We start from the raw sequence: 22,109 nt of genomic DNA, 5'->3' as shown, positions 1-22,109 counted from the left end.
ACGTGTATTCAGCACGGCAGGGGGCGTCATTACAGACAAACGCAGCCGCCTGTCTACAGCCAATGTGGACAAGCTGACGTTCATAAAAATGAACCAGGCATGGATCCCACAGGACCTGTCCGTCCCTTGTCCAGATTAGACATTAACTACCTCCCCATAACCATATATTATTGGACTCCAGGGCACTTCCTCATTCAATCCTATTTTTATTTTCATTTTACCATTATATTGCGAGGCTACCCAAAGTTGAATGAACCTCTCCTCTGCCTGTGTGCTAGGCCTAAATATATGCCAATGGACTGTTGCAGTGGTGGGTGACGTGAAGCCTCATTCTCTGCTATGACATGCAGACTAATTCTCTGCTGACATGAAGACAGATTCTCTGTTACGGGACCTCCCTCCTCTGCCTGGGTGCTGGGCCTAAATATATGCCAATGGACTGTTGCAGTGGTGGGTGACGTGAAGCCTGATTCTCTGCTATGACATGCAGACTAATTCTCTGCTGACATGAAGCCAGATTCTCTGTTACGGGACCTCTCTCCTCTGCCTGTGTGTGTGCTGGGCCTAAATATATGCCAATGGACTGTTGCAGTGGTGGCTGACGTGAAGCCTCATTCTCTGCTATGACATGCAGACTAATTCTCTGCTGACATGAAGCCAGATTGTCTGTTACGGGACCTCTCTCCTCTGCCTGTGTGTGTGCTGGGCCTAAATATATGCCAATGGACTGTTGCACTGGTGGCTGACGTGAAGCCTCATTCTCTGCTATGACATGCAGACTAATTCTCTGCTGACATGAAGACAGATTCTCTGTTACGGGACCTCTCTCCTCTGCCTGTGTGTGTGCTGGGCCTAAATATATGCCAATGGACTGTTGCAGTGGTGGCTGACGTGAAGCCTCATTCTCTGCTATGACATGCAGACTAATTCTCTGCTGACATGAAGCCAGATTGTCTGTTACGGGACCTCTCTCCTCTGCCTGTGTGTGTGCTGGGCCTAAATATATGCCAATGGACTGTTGCAGTGGTGGCTGACGTGAAGCCTCATTCTCTGCTATGACATGCAGACTAATTCTCTGCTGACATGAAGACAGATTCTCTGTTACGGGACCTCCCTCCTCTGCCTGGGTGCTGGGCCTAAATATATGCCAATGGACTGTTGCAGTGGTGGCTGACGTGAAGCCTCATTCTCTGCTATGACATGCAGACTAATTCTCTGCTGACATGAAGACAGATTCTCTGTTACGGGACCTCCCTCCTCTGCCTGGGTGCTGGGCCTAAATATATGCCAATGGACTGTTGCAGTGGTGGGTGACGTGAAGCCTCATTCTCTGCTATGACATGCAGACTGATTCTCTGCTGACATGAAGCCAGATTGTCTGTTACGGGACCTCCCTCCTCTGCCTGGGTGCTGGGCCTAAATATATGCCAATGGACTGTTGCAGTGGTGGCTGACGTGAAGCCTCATTCTCTGCTATGACATGCAGACTGATTCTCTGCTGACATGAAGCCAGATTGTCTGTTACGGGACCTCTCTCCTCTGCCTGTGTGCTAGGCCTAAATATATGCCAATGGACTGTTGCAGTGGTGGCTGACGTGAAGCCTCATTCTCTGCTATGACATGCAGACTGATTCTCTGCTGACATGAAGCCAGATCGTCTGTTACGGGACCTCTCTGCTCTGCCTGTGTGCTAGGCCTAAATATATGCCAATGGACTGTTGCAGTGGTGGGTGACGTGAAGCCTCATTCTCTGCTATGACATGCAGACTGATTCTCTGCTGTCATGAAGCCAGATTGTCTGTTACGGGACCTCTCTGCTCTGCCTGTGTGCTAGGCCTAAATATATGCCAATGGACTGTTGCAGTGGTGGGTGACGTGAAGCCTCATTCTCTGCTATGACATGCAGACTGATTCTCTGCTGACATGAAGCCAGATTGTCTGTTACGGGACCTCTCTCCTCTGCCTGTGTGCTAGGCCTAAATATATGCCAATGGACTGTTGCAGTGGTGGCTGACGTGAAGCCTCATTCTCTGCTATGACATGCAGACTAATTCTCTGCTGACATGAAGCCAGATTGTCTGTTACGGGACCTCTCTCCTCTGCCTGGGTGCTGGGCCTAAATTTATGACAATGGACTGTTGCAGTGGTGGCTGACGTGAAGCCTGATTCTCTGCTATGACATGCAGACTGATTCTCTGCTGACATGAAGCCAGATCCTCTGTTACGGGACCTCTCTCCTCTGCCTGTGTGTGTGCTGGGCCTAAATATATGCCAATGGACTGTTGCAGTGGTGGCTGACGTGAAGCCTCATTCTCTGCTATGACATGCAGACTGATTCTCTGCTGACATGAAGCCAGATTCTCTGTTACGGGACCTCTCTCCTCTGCCTGTGTGTGTGCTGGGCCTAAATATATGCCAATGGACTGTTGCAGTGGTGGCTGACGTGAAGCCTCATTCTCTGCTATGACATGCAGACTAATTCTCTGCTGACATGAAGACAGATTCTCTGTTACGGGACCTCCCTCCTCTGCCTGGGTGCTGGGCCTAAATATATGCCAATGGACTGTTGCAGTGGTGGCTGACGTGAAGCCTCATTCTCTGCTATGACATGCAGACTAATTCTCTGCTGACATGAAGACAGATTCTCTGTTACGGGACCTCTCTCCTCTGCCTGGGTGCCGGGGCCTAAATATCTGAGAATGGACTGTTCCAGTGGTGGGTGACGGGAAGCCAGATTCTCTGCTATGGAACCTCTCTCCAATTGATTTTGGTTAATTTTTATTTATTTAATTTTTATTTTAATTCATTTCCCTATCCACATTTGTTTGCAGGGGATTTACCTACATGTTGCTGCCTTTTGCAGCCCTCTAGCTCTTTCCTGGGCTGTTTTACAGCCTTTTTAGTGCCGAAAAGTTCGGGTCCCCATTGACTTCAATGGGGTTCGGGTTCGGGACGAAGTTCGGATCGGGTTCGGATCCCGAACCCGAACATTTCCGGGATGTTCGGCCGAACTTCTCGAACCCGAACATCCAGGTGTTCGCTCAACTCTAGTGATGGGACGTACGTATATTTTGTTTTTCTACACCACGTAAATGGCTGTAGTACAATGTAACTTCACCGCTGAATGCCAATTATGACATATATTTTCTCCCTTTTTTTTCCTATTTCTACACCACAAAAAATAAATAGAACAATCACAATTCACTGCAGAACGGGTGATGGGATGTATGTAGATTTCCTTTTTCTACACCACGTAAATGGCTGTAGTACAATGTAATATTTTTTTTTCCTAATAATACACCCCTCAAAAAAAGTAGAACAATGTCAAATCAAAGCATAACGGCTAATGGGACATACTGTATGTATCTTTCCTATTAATTCACCCGTAAATGGATGTAGTACAATGTAACTTCACCGCTGAACGACACTTATGACATATTTTTTTCTTAATTTTTTCCTAATAATAACCCCCCCAAAAAAAGTTAAACTATGTTAAATCAACGCAGGACGGCTAATAGGAAGTACGTATGTATTCTATTAATACACCCCGTAAATGGCTGTAGTACAATGTAACTTCACTGCTGAAAGGCACTCATGACATATATTTTTTTCTTTTTTCCCCTAATAATAACCCCCCCAAAAAAGTAAAACAATGTAAAATCAATGCAGAAAGGCTAATAGGACATACGTATCTTTTCTACTAATACATCTCGTAAATTTGTAGTGATGATCGCGAATATTCTAATCGCGAATTTTTATCGCGAATATCGGCACTTCGAGAATTTGCAAAGATCTAGAATGAAGTGCTATATATTCATAATAATGAATATTCTAGATTTTTTTCATCAGTACCCTCATTGCTTCTTGCTTGTGAGTCAATGAGTAGGCTGCAATCTATCTTTGTCTGAGCTTAGCAACATCCCTAGCAACCAATAGGAAAGTTGCCTACCCTTTACTATATAGGAAACACCTCAGCAGCCATTTTCTGCAGTTTTTTTGCAGTTCTGAGGGAGAGAGAGAGAGAGTGAGAGAGCAGAGTGAATGTTGTGCTCTGTGCTTTGCTGAGTCATCTGGATCCTTATTCAATTACTTTAGATAGTTAGTTAGCTCATATATATAATACAGATAGTTAGTGAGAGATAGTCAGTGTAGGTTAGATAGTGATATAGAGTAGCTGATAGGTTCCAGTGCAGGGTGTTAGATAGTTTGATAGGAATTACTGTGCTGTGATAGGGATTAGTGTCTTTGTCTATTGCGCCATAAAATATGCGCATCATTAGTGCCAATTTGCGCAATCGAAAATATATTAGAGCACTCTATCTGCATATAAAGCTATTGTTCTGCCATGCATGCCAAATGCAATCAAAAACAGTGTTGTAATGTAAAATTACTTACAGTAATCAGGAGTTCTTCCTCACAGACACAAAAGTTGCTGCCAATCATTTTCTCCAGTCTCAGGAAACTTCTAGCAGCTTGAAAAATGTAGCAAAAGTGAGCAACGCCTGTATTGCTTGTGCAATACGCGCATATTACATTGCCGATCTTCACAATCAAGAAAATAATGACTGGAGATCACAAATTCTAGAATTGCAAATATTAGGCCAAAAATTTCCAAAATATTGCGAAAACGAATATTGCCTATGCTGCTCATCACTAGTAAATGGCTGTATCACAGAACTTGGACCCCAATCACAAGCAAGGTTTGCTGGAATTAGTAATGTATCATATAGGGCAAACAATCTAAAAGCAATTTTGATCCCCTATAAGTGCAGCAAGGTGTAGTAGAATCACTCCTATTGCACCCTGTTCCCCTTTTATAGTATAAATAATGCCTCCCTATTCTTTCCCTACACCTTTCCCTGAACTTGTAAATCATTTTTTTTAGCACAATGAAGTCTTTCCCTGCACTGTCCCTAGCGCCTGCTGACGTCTCTCCCTGCATTAAGCACATTGGAAAATGGCAGAATCCAAAATGGCTGAGGCTATTTATAAGGTTGTGACATCACAGGGGCTGTCTGGTTACAGATTGGCTGCATGCATTGCATTGTGGGTGATCCTTCATTCCCAGAGTTCTTTGCTCCATGTCCTAACATGTGCAGAAGCCATTTTAATGCGATTCGTTACCACGAAGCATGAGGAAATTCAGATTTTTCCTGAAATTCGGAACGAACTCCACTTCGTCAACTTCAATTCGCTCATCTCTAACAATTACATATCAAAAGTTTTTTTAAATTAAAGTTACACTTTAAAGAGGCTCTGTCACCAGGATCAACCCTGTTAAACATGACATGCTGCCTGGTAGGGTTCATCATGCTGATTAAAACTATACCTTTCTTTTGTGTAAAAGGATATACAGGCGGCTCACCTCCAAACCAAATGGATTCAGGTGCTCACGTTTAAGTTTACCCTAATAAACTTTGCTATTTTTTGCTGCTTTTGCTACCCTTTGTTTTTCTTAATGTTATTCTTAATTATATTCCTCTTTGCAACATTTCAAGATTATTTTAAAATAATACATGTGTTTATAATGTCGATTGATGAGATAAGGAGAACCACATTATACAACAGCTGAAATTGTTGAGAGCCACTCCTCCTAGGTAGAGTTGAGCGAACACCTGGATGTTCGGGTTCGAGAAGTTCGGCCGAACATCCCGGAAATGTTCGGGTTCGGGATCCGAACCCGATCCGAACTTCGTCCCGAACCCGAACCCCATTGAAGTCAATGGGGACCCGAACTTTTCGGCACTAAAAAGGCTGTAAAACAGCCCAGGAAAGAGCTAGAGGGCTGCAAAAGGCAGCAACATGTAGGTAAATCCCCTGCAAACAAATGTGGATAGGGAAATGAATTAAAATAAAAATTAAATAAATAAAAATTAACCAAAATCAATTGGAGAGAGGTTCCATAGCAGAGAATCTGGCTTCCCGTCACCCACCACTGGAACAGTCCATTCTCAGATATTTAGGCCCCGGCACCCAGGCAGAGGAGAGAGGTCCCGTAACAGAGAATCTGTCTTCATGTCAGCAGAGAATTAGTCTGCATGTCATAGCAGAGAATGAGGCTTCACGTCAGCCACCACTGCAACAGTCCATTGGCATATATTTAGGCCCAGCACCCAGGCAGAGGAGGGAGGTCCCGTAACAGAGAATCTGTCTTCATGTCAGCAGAGAATTAGTCTGCATGTCATAGCAGAGAATGAGGCTTCACGTCAGCCACCACTGCAACAGTCCATTGGCATATATTTAGGCCCAGCACACACACAGGCAGAGGAGAGAGGTCCCGTAACAGACAATCTGGCTTCATGTCAGCAGAGAATTAGTCTGCATGTCATAGCAGAGAATGAGGCTTCACGTCAGCCACCACTGCAACAGTCCATTGGCATATATTTAGGCCCAGCACACACACAGGCAGAGGAGAGAGGTCCCGTAACAGAGAATCTGTCTTCATGTCAGCAGAGAATTAGTCTGCATGTCATAGCAGAGAATGAGGCTTCACGTCAGCCACCACTGCAACAGTCCATTGGCATATATTTAGGCCCAGCACACACACAGGCAGAGGAGAGAGGTCCCGTAACAGAGAATCTGTCTTCATGTCAGCAGAGAATCAGTCTTCATATCATAGCAGAGAATCAGGCTTCACGTCACCCACCACTGTAAGAGTCAATTTTCATAAATTTAGGCCCAGAACCCAGGCAGAGGAGAAAGGTCCCGTAACAGACAATCTGGCTTCATGTCAGCAGAGAATCAGTCTTCATATCATAGCAGAGAATCAGGCTTCACGTCACCCACCACTGTAAGAGTCAATTTTCATAAATTTAGGCCCAGAACCCAGGCAGAGGAGAAAGGTCCCGTAACAGACAATCTGGCTTCATGTCAGCAGAGAATCAGTCTTCATATCATAGCAGAGAATCAGGCTTCACGTCACCCACCACTGTAAGAGTCAATTTTCATAAATTTAGGCCCAGAACCCAGGCAGAGGAGAAAGGTCCCGTAACAGACAATCTGGCTTCATGTCAGCAGAGAATCAGTCTTCATATCATAGCAGAGAATCAGGCTTCACGTCACCCACCACTGTAAGAGTCAATTTTCATAAATTTAGGCCCAGAACCCAGGCAGAGGAGAAAGGTCCCGTAACAGACAATCTGGCTTCATGTCAGCAGAGAATTAGTCTGCATGTCATAGCAGAGAATGAGGCTTCACGTCACCCACCACTGCAACAGTCCATTGGCATATATTCAGGCCCAGCACCCAGGCAGAGGAGAGAGGTCCCGTAACAGAGGATCTGGCTTCATGTCAGCAGAGAATCAGTCTGCATGTCATAGCAGAGAATCAGGCTTCACGTCAGCCACCACTGCAACAGTCCATTGTCATAAATTTAGGCCCAGCACCCAGGCAGAGGAGAGAGGTCCCGTAACAGAGGATCTGGCTTCATGTCAGCAGAGAATCAGTCTGCATGTCATAGCAGAGAATCAGGCTTCACGTCAGCCACCACTGCAACAGTCCATTGTCATAAATTTAGGCCCAGCACCCAGGCAGAGGAGAGAGGTCCCGTAACAGACAATCTGGCTTCATGTCAGCAGAGAATTAGTCTGCATGTCATAGCAGAGAATCAGGCTTCATGTCAGCCACCACTGCAACAGTCCATTGGCATATATTTAGGCCTAGCACACAGGCAGAGGAGAGGTTCATTCAACTTTGGGTAGCATCGCAATATAATGGTAAAATGAAAATAAAAATAGGATTGAATGAGGAAGTGCCCTGGAGTCCAATAATATATGGTTATGGGGAGGTAGTTAATGTCTAATCTGGACAAGGGACGGACAGGTCCTGTGGGATCCATGCCTGGTTCATTTTTATGAACGTCAGCTTGTCCACATTGGCTGTAGACAGGCGGCTGCGTTTGTCTGTAATGACGCCCCCTGCCGTGCTGAATACACGTTCAGACAAAACGCTGGCTGCCGGGCAGGCCAGCACCTCCAAGGCATAAAAGGCTAGCTCTGGCCACGTGGACAATTTAGAGACCCAGAAGTTGAATGGGGCCGAACCATCAGTCAGTACGTGGAGGGGTGTGCACACGTACTGTTCCACCATGTTAGTGAAATGTTGCCTCCTGCTAACACGTTGCGTATCAGGTGGTGGTGCAGTTAGCTGTGGCGTGTTGACAAAAGTTTTCCACATCTCTGCCATGCTAACCCTGCCCTCAGAGGAGCTGGCCGTGACACAGCTGCCTTGGCGACCTCTTGCTCCTCCTCTGCCTTGGCCTTGGGCTTCCACTTGTTCCCCTGTGACATTTGGGAATGCTCTCAGTAGCGCGTCTACCAACGTGCGCTTGTACTCGCGCATCTTCCTATCACGCTCCAGTGCAGGAAGTAAGGTGGGCACATTGTCTTTGTAGCGTGGATCCAGCAGGGTGGCAACCCAGTAGTCCGCACAGGTTAAAATGTGGGCAACTCTGCTGTCGTTGCGCAGGCACTGCAGCATGTAGTCGCTCATGTGTGCCAGGCTGCCCAGGGGTAAGGACAAGCTGTCCTCTGTGGGAGGCGTATCGTCATCGTCCTGCCTTTCCCCCCAGCCACGCACCAGTGATGGACCCGAGCTGCGTTGGGTGCCACCCCGCTGTGACCATACTTCATCCTCATCCTCCTCCACCTCCTCCTCATCCTCGTCCTCCTCGTCCTCCAGTAGTGGGCCCTGGCTGGCCACATTTGTACCTGGCCTCTGCTGTTGCAAAAAACCTCCCTCTGAGTCACTTCGAAGAGACTGGCCTGAAAGTGCTAAAAATGACCCCTCTTCCTCATCCTCCTCCTCCTCCTCCTGGGCCACCTCCTGTTCCATCATCGCCCTAAGTGTTTTCTCAAGGAGACATAGAAGTGGTATTGTAACGCTGATAACGGTGTCATCGCCACTGGCCATGTTGGTGGAGTACTCGAAACAGCGCAACAGGGCACACAGGTCTCGCATGGAGGCCCAGTCATTGGTGGTGAAGTGGTGCTGTTCTGTAGTGCGACTGACCCGTGCGTGCTGCAGCTGAAACTCCACTATGGCCTGCTGCTGCTCGCACAGTCTGTCCAGCATGTGCAAGGTGGAGTTCCACCTGGTGGGCACGTCGCATATGAGGCGGTGAGCGGGAAGGCCGAAGTTACGCTGTAGCGCAGACAGGCGAGCAGCGGCAGGATGTGAACGCCGGAAGCGCGAACAGACGGCCCGCACTTTATGCAGCAGCTCTGACATGTCGGGGTAGTTGTGAATGAACTTCTGCACCACCAAATTCAGCACATGCGCCAAGCAAGGGATGTGCGTCAAATTGGCTAGTCCCAGAGCTGCAACGAGATTTCGCCCATTATCACACACCACCAGGCCGGGCTTGAGGCTCACCGGCAGCAACCACTCGTCGGTCTGTTGTTCTATACCCCGCCACAACTCCTGTGCGGTGTGGGGCCTGTCCCCCAAACATATGAGTTTCAGAATGGCCTGCTGACGTTTACCCCGGGCTGTGCTGAAGTTGGTGGTGAAGGTGTGTGGCTGACTGGATGAGCAGGTGGAAGAAGAGGAGGAGGAAGCCGAGAAGGAGGAGGTGGCAACAGGAGGCAAAGAATGTTGCCCTGCGATCCTTGGCGGCGGAAGGACGTGCGCCAAACAGCTCTCCGCCTGGGGCCCAGCTGCCACTACATTTACCCAGTGTGCAGTTAGGGAGATATAGCGTCCCTGGCCGTGCTTACTGGTCCACGTATCTGTGGTTAGGTGGACCTTGCCACAGATGGCGTTGCGCAGTGCACACTTGATTTTATCGGATACTTGGTTGTGCAGGGAAGGCACGGCTCTCTTGGAGAAGTAGTGCCGGCTGGGAACAACATACTGTGGGACAGCAAGCGACATGAGCTGTTTGAAGCTGTCTGTGTCCACCAGCCTAAATGACAGCATTTCATAGGCCAGTAGTTTAGAAATGCTGGCATTCAGGGCCAGGGATCGAGGGTGGCTAGGTGGGAATTTACGCTTTCTATCAAATGTTTGTGAGATGGAGAGCTGAACGCTGGCGTGTGACATGGTTGAGACGCTTGGTGACGGAGGTGGTGGTGGTGGTGTTGGTGGTACATCCCCTGTTTGCTGGGCGGCAGGTGCCAACGTTCCTCCAGAGGCGGAGGAAGAGGCCGAGGCGGCAGCAGCAGAATAGGCCGAGGCGGCAGCAGCAGAAGAGGTAGCAGGGGGAGCCTGAGTGACTTCCTTGGTTTTAAGGTGTTTACTCCACTGCAGTTCATGCTTTGCATGCAGGTGCCTGGTCATGCAGGTTGTGCTCAGGTTCAGAACGTTAATGCCTCGCTTCAGGCTCTGATGGCACAGCGTGCAAACCACTCGGGTCTTGTCGTCAGCACATTGTTTGAAGAAGTGCCATGCCAGGGAACTCCTTGAAGCTGCCTTTGGGGTGCTCGGTCCCAGATGGCGGCGGTCAGTAGCAGGCGGAGTCTCTTGGCGGCGGGTGTTCTGCTTTTGCCCACTGCTCCCTCTTTTGCTACGCTGTTGGCTCGGTCTCACCACTGCCTCTTCCTCCGAACTGTGAAAGTCAGTGGCACGACCTTCATTCCATGTGGGGTCTAGGACCTCATCGTCCCCTGCATCGTCTTCCACCCAGTCTTGATCCCTGACCTCCTGTTCAGTCTGCACACTGCAGAAAGACGCAGCAGTTGGCACCTGTGTTTCGTCATCATCAGAGACATGCTGAGGTGGTATTCCCATGTCCTCATCATCAGGAAACATAAGTGGTTGTGCGTCAGTGCATTCTATGTCTTTCACCGCTGGGGAAGGGCTAGGTGGATGCCCTTGGGAAACCCTGCCAGCGGAGTCTTCAAACAGCATAAGAGACTGCTGCATAACTTGAGGCTGAGACAGTTTCCCTGGTATGCATGGGGGTGATGTGACAGACTGATGGGGTTGGTTTTCAGGCGCCATCTGTGCGCTTTCTGCAGAAGACTGGGTGGGAGATAATGTGAACGTGCTGGATCCACTGTCGGCCACCCAATTGACTAATGCCTGTACCTGCTCAGGCCTTACCATCCTTAGAACGGCATTGGGCCCCACCATATATCGCTGTAAATTCTGGCGGCTACTGGGACCTGAGGTAGTTGGTACACTAGGACGTGTGGATGTGGCAGAACGGCCACGTCCTCTCCCAGCACCAGAGGGTCCACTAACACCACCACGACCATGTCCACGTCCGCGTCCCTTACTAGATGTTTTTCTCATTGTTATGGTTCACCACAACAACAAATATATTATTTGGCCCAATGTATTGTATTCAAATTCAGCGGGATATAAATTTGAGGCCTAGTATTTAGGCGCTGGGTGACCGGTATGGATTTAGTGACAGAATTAGACTTGGAAATGCACAGAAGCGTGTGTGTGAAGTTATTCTGAATGACCCTATGTGCACCTTCAATATTATATACCCTTTTAGGGATAGATTTCAAATAGCTCTGATATAGCAGAAACCACTAAATTATGAAATTGCTAAATTGGGAATTGTACTTCAACCCAGAACAAAAAATGTGCTTTGACGGACACTAAATATCTTGCCCAGCAACAACAGTACAGCGGTGGGTAACGAGAGATTTAGAGGGATTTAAATTTGAGGCCTAGTATTTAGGCGCTGGGTGACAGGTATGGGTTTAGTGACAGAATTAGACTTGGAAATACACAGTAGCGGGTGTGTGTGAAGTTATTCTGAATGACCCTATGTGCACCTTCAATATTATATACCCTTTTAGGGATAGATTTCAAATAGCTCTGATATAGCAGAAACCACTAAATTATGAAATTGCTAAATTGGGAATTGTACTTCAACCCAGAACAAAAAATGTGCTTTGACGGACACTAAATATCTTGCCCAGCAACAACAGTACAGCGGTGGGTAACGAGAGATTTAGAGGGATTTAAATTTGAGGCCTAGTATTTAGGCGCTGGGTCACCGGTATGGATTTAGTGACAGAATTAGACTTGGAAATGCACAGAAGCGTGTGTGTGAAGTTATTCTGAATGACCCTATGTGCACCTTCAATATTATATACCCTTTTAGGGATAGATTTCAAATAGCTCTGATATAGCAGAAACCACTAAATTATGAAATTGCTAAATTGGGAATTGTACTTCAACCCAGAACAAAAAATGTGCTTTGACGGACACTAAATATCTTGCCCAGCAACAACAGTACAGCGGTGGGTAACGAGAGATTTAGAGGGATTTAAATTTGAGGCCTAGTATTTAGGCGCTGGGTGACAGGTATGGGTTTAGTGACAGAATTAGACTTGGAAATACACAGTAGCGGGTGTGTGTGAAGTTATTCTGAATGACCCAATGTGCACCTTCAATATTATATACCCTTTTAGGGATAGATTTCAAATAGCTCTGATATAGCAGAAACCACTAAATTATGAAATTGCTAAATTGGGAATTGTACTTCAACCCAGAACAAAAAATGTGCTTTGACGGACACTAAATATCTTGCCCAGCAACAACAGTACAGCGGTGGGTAACGAGAGATTTAGAGGGATTTAAATTTGAGGCCTAGTATTTAGGCGCTGGGTCACCGGTATGGATTTAGTGACAGAATTAGACTTGGAAATGCACAGAAGCGTGTGTGTGAAGTTATTCTGAATGACCCTATGTGCACCTTCAATATTATATACCCTTTTAGGGATAGATTTCAAATAGCTCTGATATAGCAGAAACCACTAAATTATGAAATTGCTAAATTGGGAATTGTACTTCAACCCAGAACAAAAAATGTGCTTTGACGGACACTAAATATCTTGCCCAGCAACAACAGTACAGCGGTGGGTAACGAGAGATTTAGAGGGATTTAAATTTGAGGCCTAGTATTTAGGCGCTGGGTCACCGGTATGGATTTAGTGACAGAATTAGACTTGGAAATGCACAGAAGCGTGTGTGTGAAGTTATTCTGAATGACCCTATGTGCACCTTCAATATTATATACCCTTTTAGGGATAGATTTCAAATAGCTCTGATATAGCAGAAACCACTAAATTATGAAATTGCTAAATTGGGAATTGTACTTCAACCCAGAACAAAAAATGTGCTTTGACGGACACTAAATATCTTGCCCAGCAACAACAGTACAGCGGTGGGTAACGAGAGATTTAGAGGGATTTAAATTTGAGGCCTAGTATTTAGGCGCTGGGTCACCGGTATGGATTTAGTGACAGAATTAGACTTGGAAATGCACAGAAGCGTGTGTGTGAAGTTATTCTGAATGACCCTATGTGCACCTTCAATATTATATACCCTTTTAGGGATAGATTTCAAATAGCTCTGATATAGCAGAAACCACTAAATTATGAAATTGCTAAATTGGGAATTGTACTTCAACCCAGAACAAAAAATGTGCTTTGACGGACACTAAATATCTTGCCCAGCAACAACAGTACAGCGGTGGGTAACGAGAGATTTAGAGGGATTTAAATTTGAGGCCTAGTATTTAGGCGCTGGGTCACCGGTATGGATTTAGTGACAGAATTAGACTTGGAAATGCACAGAAGCGTGTGTGTGAAGTTATTCTGAATGACCCTATGTGCACCTTCAATATTATATACCCTTTTAGGGATAGATTTCAAATAGCTCTGATATAGCAGAAACCACTAAATTATGAAATTGCTAAATTGGGAATTGTACTTCAACCCAGAACAAAAAATGTGCTTTGACGGACACTAAATATCTTGCCCAGCAACAACAGTACAGCGGTGGGTAACGAGAGATTTAGAGGGATTTAAATTTGAGGCCTAGTATTTAGGCGCTGGGTCACCGGTATGGATTTAGTGACAGAATTAGACTTGGAAATGCACAGAAGCGTGTGTGTGAAGTTATTCTGAATGACCCTATGTGCACCTTCAATATTATATACCCTTTTAGGGATAGATTTCAAATAGCTCTGATATAGCAGAAACCACTAAATTATGAAATTGCTAAATTGGGAATTGTACTTCAACCCAGAACAAAAAATGTGCTTTGACGGACACTAAATATCTTGCCCAGCAACAACAGTACAGCGGTGGGTAACGAGAGATTTAGAGGGATTTAAATTTGAGGCCTAGTATTTAGGCGCTGGGTCACCGGTATGGATTTAGTGACAGAATTAGACTTGGAAATGCACAGAAGCGTGTGTGTGAAGTTATTCTGAATGACCCTATGTGCACCTTCAATATTATATACCCTTTTAGGGATAGATTTCAAATAGCTCTGATATAGCAGAAACCACTAAATTATGAAATTGCTAAATTGGGAATTGTACTTCAACCCAGAACAAAAAATGTGCTTTGACGGACACTAAATATCTTGCCCAGCAACAACAGTACAGCGGTGGGTAACGAGAGATTTAGAGGGATTTAAATTTGAGGCCTAGTATTTAGGCGCTGGGTGACAGGTATGGGTTTAGTGACAGAATTAGACTTGGAAATACACAGTAGCGGGTGTGTGTGAAGTTATTCTGAATGACCCAATGTGCACCTTCAATATTATATACCCTTTTTGGGATAGATTTCAAATAGCTCTGATATAGCAGGAACCACTAAATTATGAAATTGCTAAATTGGGAATTGTATTTCAACCCAGAACAAGAAATGTGCTTGAACGGACACTAAATAACTCGCCCAGCTACAGCACTAGGGACAGATTTAGCTGGATATAAATTTGAGGCCTAGTATTTAGGCGCTGGGTGACCGGTATGGATTTAGTGACAGAATTAGACTGGGATATGGCCAAAAAATAAACAGACTATTGCTGGTTAAATGCACTTGGTGTGACAGCTTCACCCTGATGTAGGCTTTAGCCAAAAAACAACCACACCATTGAGGGTTAAATGCACTTGGTGACAGGCGCAGCTTGCCCCTGATTTTGTATATGGCCAAAAAATGAACAGACTATTGCTGGTTAAATGCACTTGGTGTGACAGCTTCACCCTGATGTAGGCTTTAGCCAAAAAACAACCACACCATTGAGGGTTAAATGCACTTGGTGACAGGCGCAGCTTGCCCCTGATTTTGTATATGGCCAAAAAATGAACAGACTATTGCTGGTTAAATGCACTTGGTGTCACAGCTTCACCCTGATGTAGGCTTTAGCCAAAAAACAACCACACCATTGAGGGTTAAATGCACTTGGTGACAGGCGCAGCTTGCCCCTGATTTTGTATATGGCCAAAAAATGAACAGACTATTGCTGGATAAATGCACTTGGTGTGACAGCTTCACCCTGATGTAGGCTTTAGCCAAAAAACAACCACACCATTGAGGGTTAAATGCACTTGGTCGCAGCTTGTGCTGGCGCACCACAAGACACAAAATGGCCGCCGATCACCCCAGAAAAATGAGACTGACAAACGGTCTGTGCAGCCTAAAAACAGTGAGCAATTGAGGATCAGCAGCTCAATGATCCACAGCTGCAGATCGATCAGTTAATCAAGTCCTTTGGAGGAGTTAATCTGCCTAATCTCGCCCTACTGTCGCAGCCGCAACCTCTCCCTACGCTAATCAGAGCAGAGTGACGGGCGGCGCTATGTGACTCCAGCTTAAATAGAGGCTGGGTCACATGGTGCTCTGGCCAATCACAGCCATGCCAATAGTAGGCATGGCTGTGATGGCCTCTTGGGGCAAGTAGTATGACGCTTGTTGATTGGCTGCTTTGCAGCCTTTCAAAAAGCGCCAAGAAAGCGTCACAAAAGCGCGAAGAAAGCGACGAACACCGAACCCGAACCCGGACTTTTACGAAAATGTCCGGGTTCGGGTCCGTGTCACGGACACCCCAAAATTCGGTACGAACCCGAACTATACAGTTCGAGTTCGCTCATCCCTACTCCTAGGTAAATCTTGACCAATGTACGAGTTAACTCCACCTCCCTGAAACCATAAAAAATATGGACTGCAATCTATAGAAACTTATAATAGCCACTGAAGAAGAGGTGTGCATGGCAATCTAACAATAAAATTATGGATGATACAATCTAAAAAGATACAGCGCGCTGTAAATTTAAATTGGTGACGTATCAAACCACGTGGGACGCCATCAAACACGTGACCTACACTCAAAAGTTTTGACTGAGTGCAACACGCAAATTGAACGCGAATTTACACCGGACTATCGGTATCTGAGTGGCAAAGGATATCTACGCTGACTCGGCGTGCGGTCTGTTTAACTGAATAGCCACCGGGAGGTGGTGAAGACACGGTAGACTGCTCTCTCCTACTTTCACATGTCTACATGTTTGCCTGCTATACTACATTTTCTTATTGGTAATTACACCTAAGAAATAAGTGGTTACACATTTTACTAACACAGGTGGTTGTATACGTCATCACTCAGAACAAGATCTGGAGGACTTTTATTTATTTTTTAAAATATTTTTTATATATTTTTTTTAGCCTACGTTTACTTTCAGTTCTCTATGTGGTCAATCGACTATTTGATCAGCTATTCGATTTGTTGTTCGATTGTTTATTGATAATTTCTACCATATTGATTATTTGAATCTTCATTCGATATTATCCGATATTATTTGATTTATTGTTCGATCATGAAATAATGTTTTAATGACATTTGATTCTATAGTTTTTTGTTCAATAAATTTACATTTTGATACAGCCCCCTTTGTTTTGAGTGCCTGTTCTACTTATACACTATACCTTTCTTTTGTCTGTATGTTCCAACTCAGATCAGGGACGCTGGTGTGTCAGATCAGGGACGCAGGTGGGCGTGAATCAGTAAGGGAGGCAAATCAGAGGGAACGCACAAGATGAGGGACCGGAAGTACAGTGCATTCCAACAGCCAGATATACGTCACGGCACATCAACATGAAGATATTCTCCAACCGGAAGTAGGGGCCCCTGCGTGCATTCCACAGTGGAACGCACGCCTATATCGAAGATCACCGCCGGCCAGCGGAAGTTTTAACGGCATGCCAGGCGGAAATTAGGTCTGGGATTAGTTTAGGAGGGATATTTAAATGGGGCCCAGTATGAGGAACAAAATATTGGACCCAGAGGAGGAGACTTTATGGAAGACCAGACACGACTGATACCGGATGGAAGTAAACTCTGGGCATCTGACTTTTATTCTAATGACATGGAGGTTTGGTAACCCTGTATATTTCGCAATACAGGAGACACACCATGACCCCCTGTCCGATTGCAGTCTGGACCCTTCCACTGAGGGGCGAATTATAAGGTAGCCTTCTGTGAAGTTGGGGCACTGTATGTATGTATATATGTTTGTATGTATATTGGCTAGTTCCATATATCGGCTCTATTAGCAAGGTCATATGTTCTCACCCTACAGCCATTATACCTAAACTGCGTTACCTGGTCTGTGATTTAAACCGCAGGGTAATGAATACTGTAGCCATCTGACTGTCATAGCTAAATGGCCGTACTACCATACTCCTTGTGCACCGTACTGAAAGGGAGACCTGGCACCCAATAGACAGTGAGTGCCCCTCCGATTACGTTGCTTTTTGGTGATAGTGTGACTTTCTAATGCATTTCAATGCAATTAATATTTCAGCATTTCCTGTGTATATACAGGCATATATATATATGTATATATATGTGTCTTTTTCTCTTACAGAGGCTCTTTCTTCTACTCATGACCGCCTTGAGTTCTTTATCCGCTCTCTGAGTAGTCATCAAACCGTATGTGTTTCTTCCTCTGTTACATAATATCGCTGGGTCCAATATAACATGTAATGATACAGTGGCATCAACAACGGTGTACCACACCCGTTTAACGGAGTTCGGTGTATTAACCCGCGCTCCGTTCTCTGATTATCCAAGTGTATCGGTTTTTGGACTATCTATATATCTCGTTTTCATCACCCCCTGATGATCCCACACTGTGGGCGAAACGCGTCGGGGGGTTTTCAGCTCACTATCTTAACTATCGCATTCATCATTTGGATGTTTTTTAGATTACTCGGGTGTACCTTGTACCTCTTGATGTGTCCTCACATCAACAGGGCTGTATACATAGGGCACCTCCTATTTATATGTTTGTGTGTTTGTCTGTTTTAAAGGTAGTCCACCACGTAGCTAGCATCCGCCACCTGTCATTTTTGGGGGAATGATAGGAGGCGGGAGTTTAGGCTCGAGGACAGAGAGTCCCCACATCAGGGGGCGTCTCTGGGCTGAGGTGTAGTTTAGGGCATCAGTATAGGGACATTACTCCCGTACCCACCAATAGCTCACTCAACCCCCGGTGGATCTACCTTCAAACAGTATAGTCGAGTTTGTTCTGTGTTTGAAATTCAATAAAGTTATTATTTTTCAAGGGTTGACTCTTTTGCTGGACTAGGTTGATTCTGTATGTTTACCCCATACTATCCCTTATCATACCTTTGCTGGACTTAATATATTATTAGCGCAACCTGCACTAAATTGCAGGCAATTGTTAGTGACGCTTCTGATAATGACACAACCTCTGCTACATCTTTTATATTACATTTGCGCAGCCTAAATATCTATGACATTCAGCGCAATTGTTTGGCCGCTGGTGACAGCGACATTACTAGCGCTACATCTCCTGTATAATGTTCGCACATCCTAAATATCAGTGACATTAATTCAGTGTAATTTTTTATTAGCCGCTGGTGACAGCGACATTACTTGCGCCATACCTCCTGTATAACGATTGGGCATACTAAATATCAGTGACATTAATTCAGTGTAATTTTTTATTAGTCGCTGGTGACAGCGATATTACTTGCGCTATATCTCCTGTATAACGTTTGCACAGCTTAAAATTATCTGTGACATTCAGTGTTTATTTTTTTTTCATAGATGCTGCAGACAGCAACATTATCTGTGCTACATCTCCTGTTTAAAATATGCGCATCCCAAAATATCTGTGAAATTCTGTGTACTTTATTTACACATACACTTACAAAACCTGCGCTACTGTATGTGTGACATACTTGCAAGCATATATACCATTTAATATGCACAAGGCGAGCAGTAAGGAATGGAGAAGTGGCCGTGCTGCTGATGGTGCAAACAGAGGCAGTGGCCCTGGGAGCGGTGAAACTGTGCCTGCTGCCAGAGCACAAGAAACACACTTATCCACGATACCTAGCTTCATGTTACAGTTTGCAGGGCGGCGCAGGACACTACTCTCAAAGTCACACCAGTGCAAGCAGGTGGTCGGTGGGATTACAGCAGATAATGCTTCCAGTCGGTTAAGCACCACCCTGTCTTCCACAAAGTCTAGTCTCAGTAGCCAAGAGTCTGGTCAACAGAAACCTCAGCATGATATTCCTTCCTCCTACCATGGAGAGTCTTGGCAAACAAGTGATCCCACACTCGGATATTCCGAGGAGCTCTTTACATCGCCATTCCTTGATTTGGGCCTCTCGACAAGTCCGCTTGAAGAGGGACATTAGGAGATATTGTGCCCTGATTCCCAAACTCTTGAGCATCCACAGTCGCAAGAAAATGATGGTGGGGAACAGCAATTAGTGTTTCAGGAGGTGGATGATGATGATGAGACACAGTTGCCAATAAGTCAACCACAATTAGTTTCTCAAGAGGTTTATGATGAGGATGAGACACAGTTGTCAATAACTGAGGTTGTTGTTAGGTAAACAAGTCAGGAGGATAACCAGAGTGAGGAAGTGGAAGAGGAGGTGGTGGACGATGAAGTCACTGACCCAATCTGGGAAGGTGGCAAGCCGAGCGAGGACAGCAGTACAGAGGGGGAGGGATCCGCAGCACCGGAACAGGAACAGGATGAAAGAGGCAGTGGGGTGGCAAAAGGGAAAAGGCAGCCCACACCATACAGGCCCGCAACAGTTCCCCGGAGCACCCCCTTGCGGCAATCTCCTTTGCCAAGGGGTAGCCGTTCCGCAGTCTATGCGCTTTTTTGAGGAAAGTGCAGATGATAAAAGAGTTGCCATTTGCAACCTGTACCACCAACATGAGCAGGGGCGTGAACACTAGCCACCACCAGCATGACCCACCACATGGCATCAAAGCACCCTAATAGGTGGGCCGAATGCCTGAGTCCACAATCAGTGTCTGCGGGTCACACCACTACCTCCTCTTTCCCTGTGGTACGTGCTGGACAATCCCCTGTCCAAGACACAGGCCTGGATCCCTTCCTCTATGCATCTGGACCTTCGCAAACACATCCATTTCTGTGTCCCAGCGCAGTGTACAGATGTCTATACCCCAGGCTTTTGTACAAAAGCGCAAATACCCAGCCACAGGCCATAGTACAAAATGCGCACCTTTCCAAATTACTGGCCCTGGAAATGTTGCCATTTAGGCTTGTGGACACTGAGGATTTCCGCAGCCTGATGGTGGTGGCCATCCCGCTTTACTCTGTCCCCAGCCGCCAATATTTTTCATGGTGTGCAGTACCAGCCTTACACCAGCATGTGTCTTGTAACATCACGTGTGCTCTGACCAACTCAGTTATTGGGAAAGTCCACTTAACGACTGACACATGGACAAGTGCTTTTGGCCAGGGACGCTACATTTCCTTGACGGCACACTGGGTGAACGTTGTGGAGGCTGGGAGCGAGTCGTACACTGGGATGGTACAGGTGCTACCAACCCCAAGGATTGCCAACTTCCATCAGGGTTTCCGCCACTACCTACGTTAGTGGCTGTAACACCCCACTTCTCCTCCTCCTCCACTTCCACCTCTAAATTATAATCTTGCAGCACCAGTCAGACATCAGTCTGTAGCTGGAAGCAGTGTAGTACTGCAGTGGTTAAGTGGCAACAGGCCGGGCTTAAACTGATCTGCTTAGGTGACAAATAGCAGAGCTGTGGCAGGGCATAAGGGACCAGACTGAGCTGTGACTCGCGCTACTCAACCTAGAACCAGGCATGGTTGTGTATGGTAATAGCCATAACTTGGTGGCAGCTTTGGAGCTCGGCAAGCTCACACACATACCATACCTAGCCCATGTGTTTAACCTAGTGGTTCAGCAGTTTGTCAAAACCTATCCCAATTTGCCTAAGCTACTGGTGAAGGTGCACCTCGTGTGTGCACATTTCCGCAAATCATCGACAGCTTGCAATTGCCAGCTCACAAACTGTTGTGTGACGTGAGCACACGCTGGAACTCCATGTTCTACAGGTTGGCCAGGCTTTGTGAGCAGCAGAGGCCAGTAGTGGAATACCAGCTGTAACATTGTTGTCGCCTTTCTAGTCAGCTTTCGCTCATCACAAGAGACGAGTGGGCATTGATGTCTGACCTCTGTGAGGTTTTACGCAATTTTGAGGAATTAACACAGATGGTGAGCGGCGATAACGCTATTATCAACGTAACCATCCCACTTCTGTGTCTACTCAAAAGCTCGCTGCTCACGATTAAGGCGGATGCTTTGCATGTGGAAGAGGTGGAAATGGGAGAAGACAGTACACAGGGTGATAGCCAGACCACCCTGAGTTCGTCTTCTCAGTGCGAATTGTATGATGATGAGGAGGAGCAGGAGACGGTTGCCTCCGCTACAGAGGGTAGTACCCATGGAAGTTTTTTTTCCATCTGTTCAGCATGGATGGGTAGAAGAGGAGGAAGAGGATGAGGCAATTAAGAGTCATCCTCCTGATGAGGACAGTGACGTCTTGTCTGTTGGGACTCTGGCACACATGGCTGACTTTATGTTAGGCTGCCTTTCCTGTGACCCTCGCGTTGTACACATTTTGGCCAGCACCGATTACTGGTTGTTCACCCTTCTCGACCCCCGCTACAAAGATAACTTCTCATCTCTCATTCCTGTGGTGGAAGGGACGAGCAAAATGGTGCTCCAAAAATTTCCAGCTGATAACGCTGGCTGCAGAGTACGTAGTTCCTTGGCCAACCGAGAAGGGGATATGAGGTTATGACACTCTTCCAACACCTTCAACCTGATCTGCAGCCTAGTGTCAAAAGGAGGGAACATTTTTGGAAGATGGTGAAGGAGTACATAGCAGACCGTGTCAGTGTCCTCAGTGATCCCTCTGTGCCTTACAACTATTGCATGTCCAAGCTGCACACGTGGCACGAACTGGCGCTCTACGCCTTGGAGGTGCTGGCATTCCCCCCCCCCACCAGCATTTTGTCAAAGCATGTA

The sequence above is a fragment of the Bufo gargarizans genome, chromosome 4 (assembly GCF_014858855.1).
Source record: "Bufo gargarizans isolate SCDJY-AF-19 chromosome 4, ASM1485885v1, whole genome shotgun sequence".
Classification (NCBI taxonomy): domain Eukaryota; kingdom Metazoa; phylum Chordata; class Amphibia; order Anura; family Bufonidae; genus Bufo; species Bufo gargarizans.
This window is presented reverse-complemented; position numbering follows the sequence as displayed.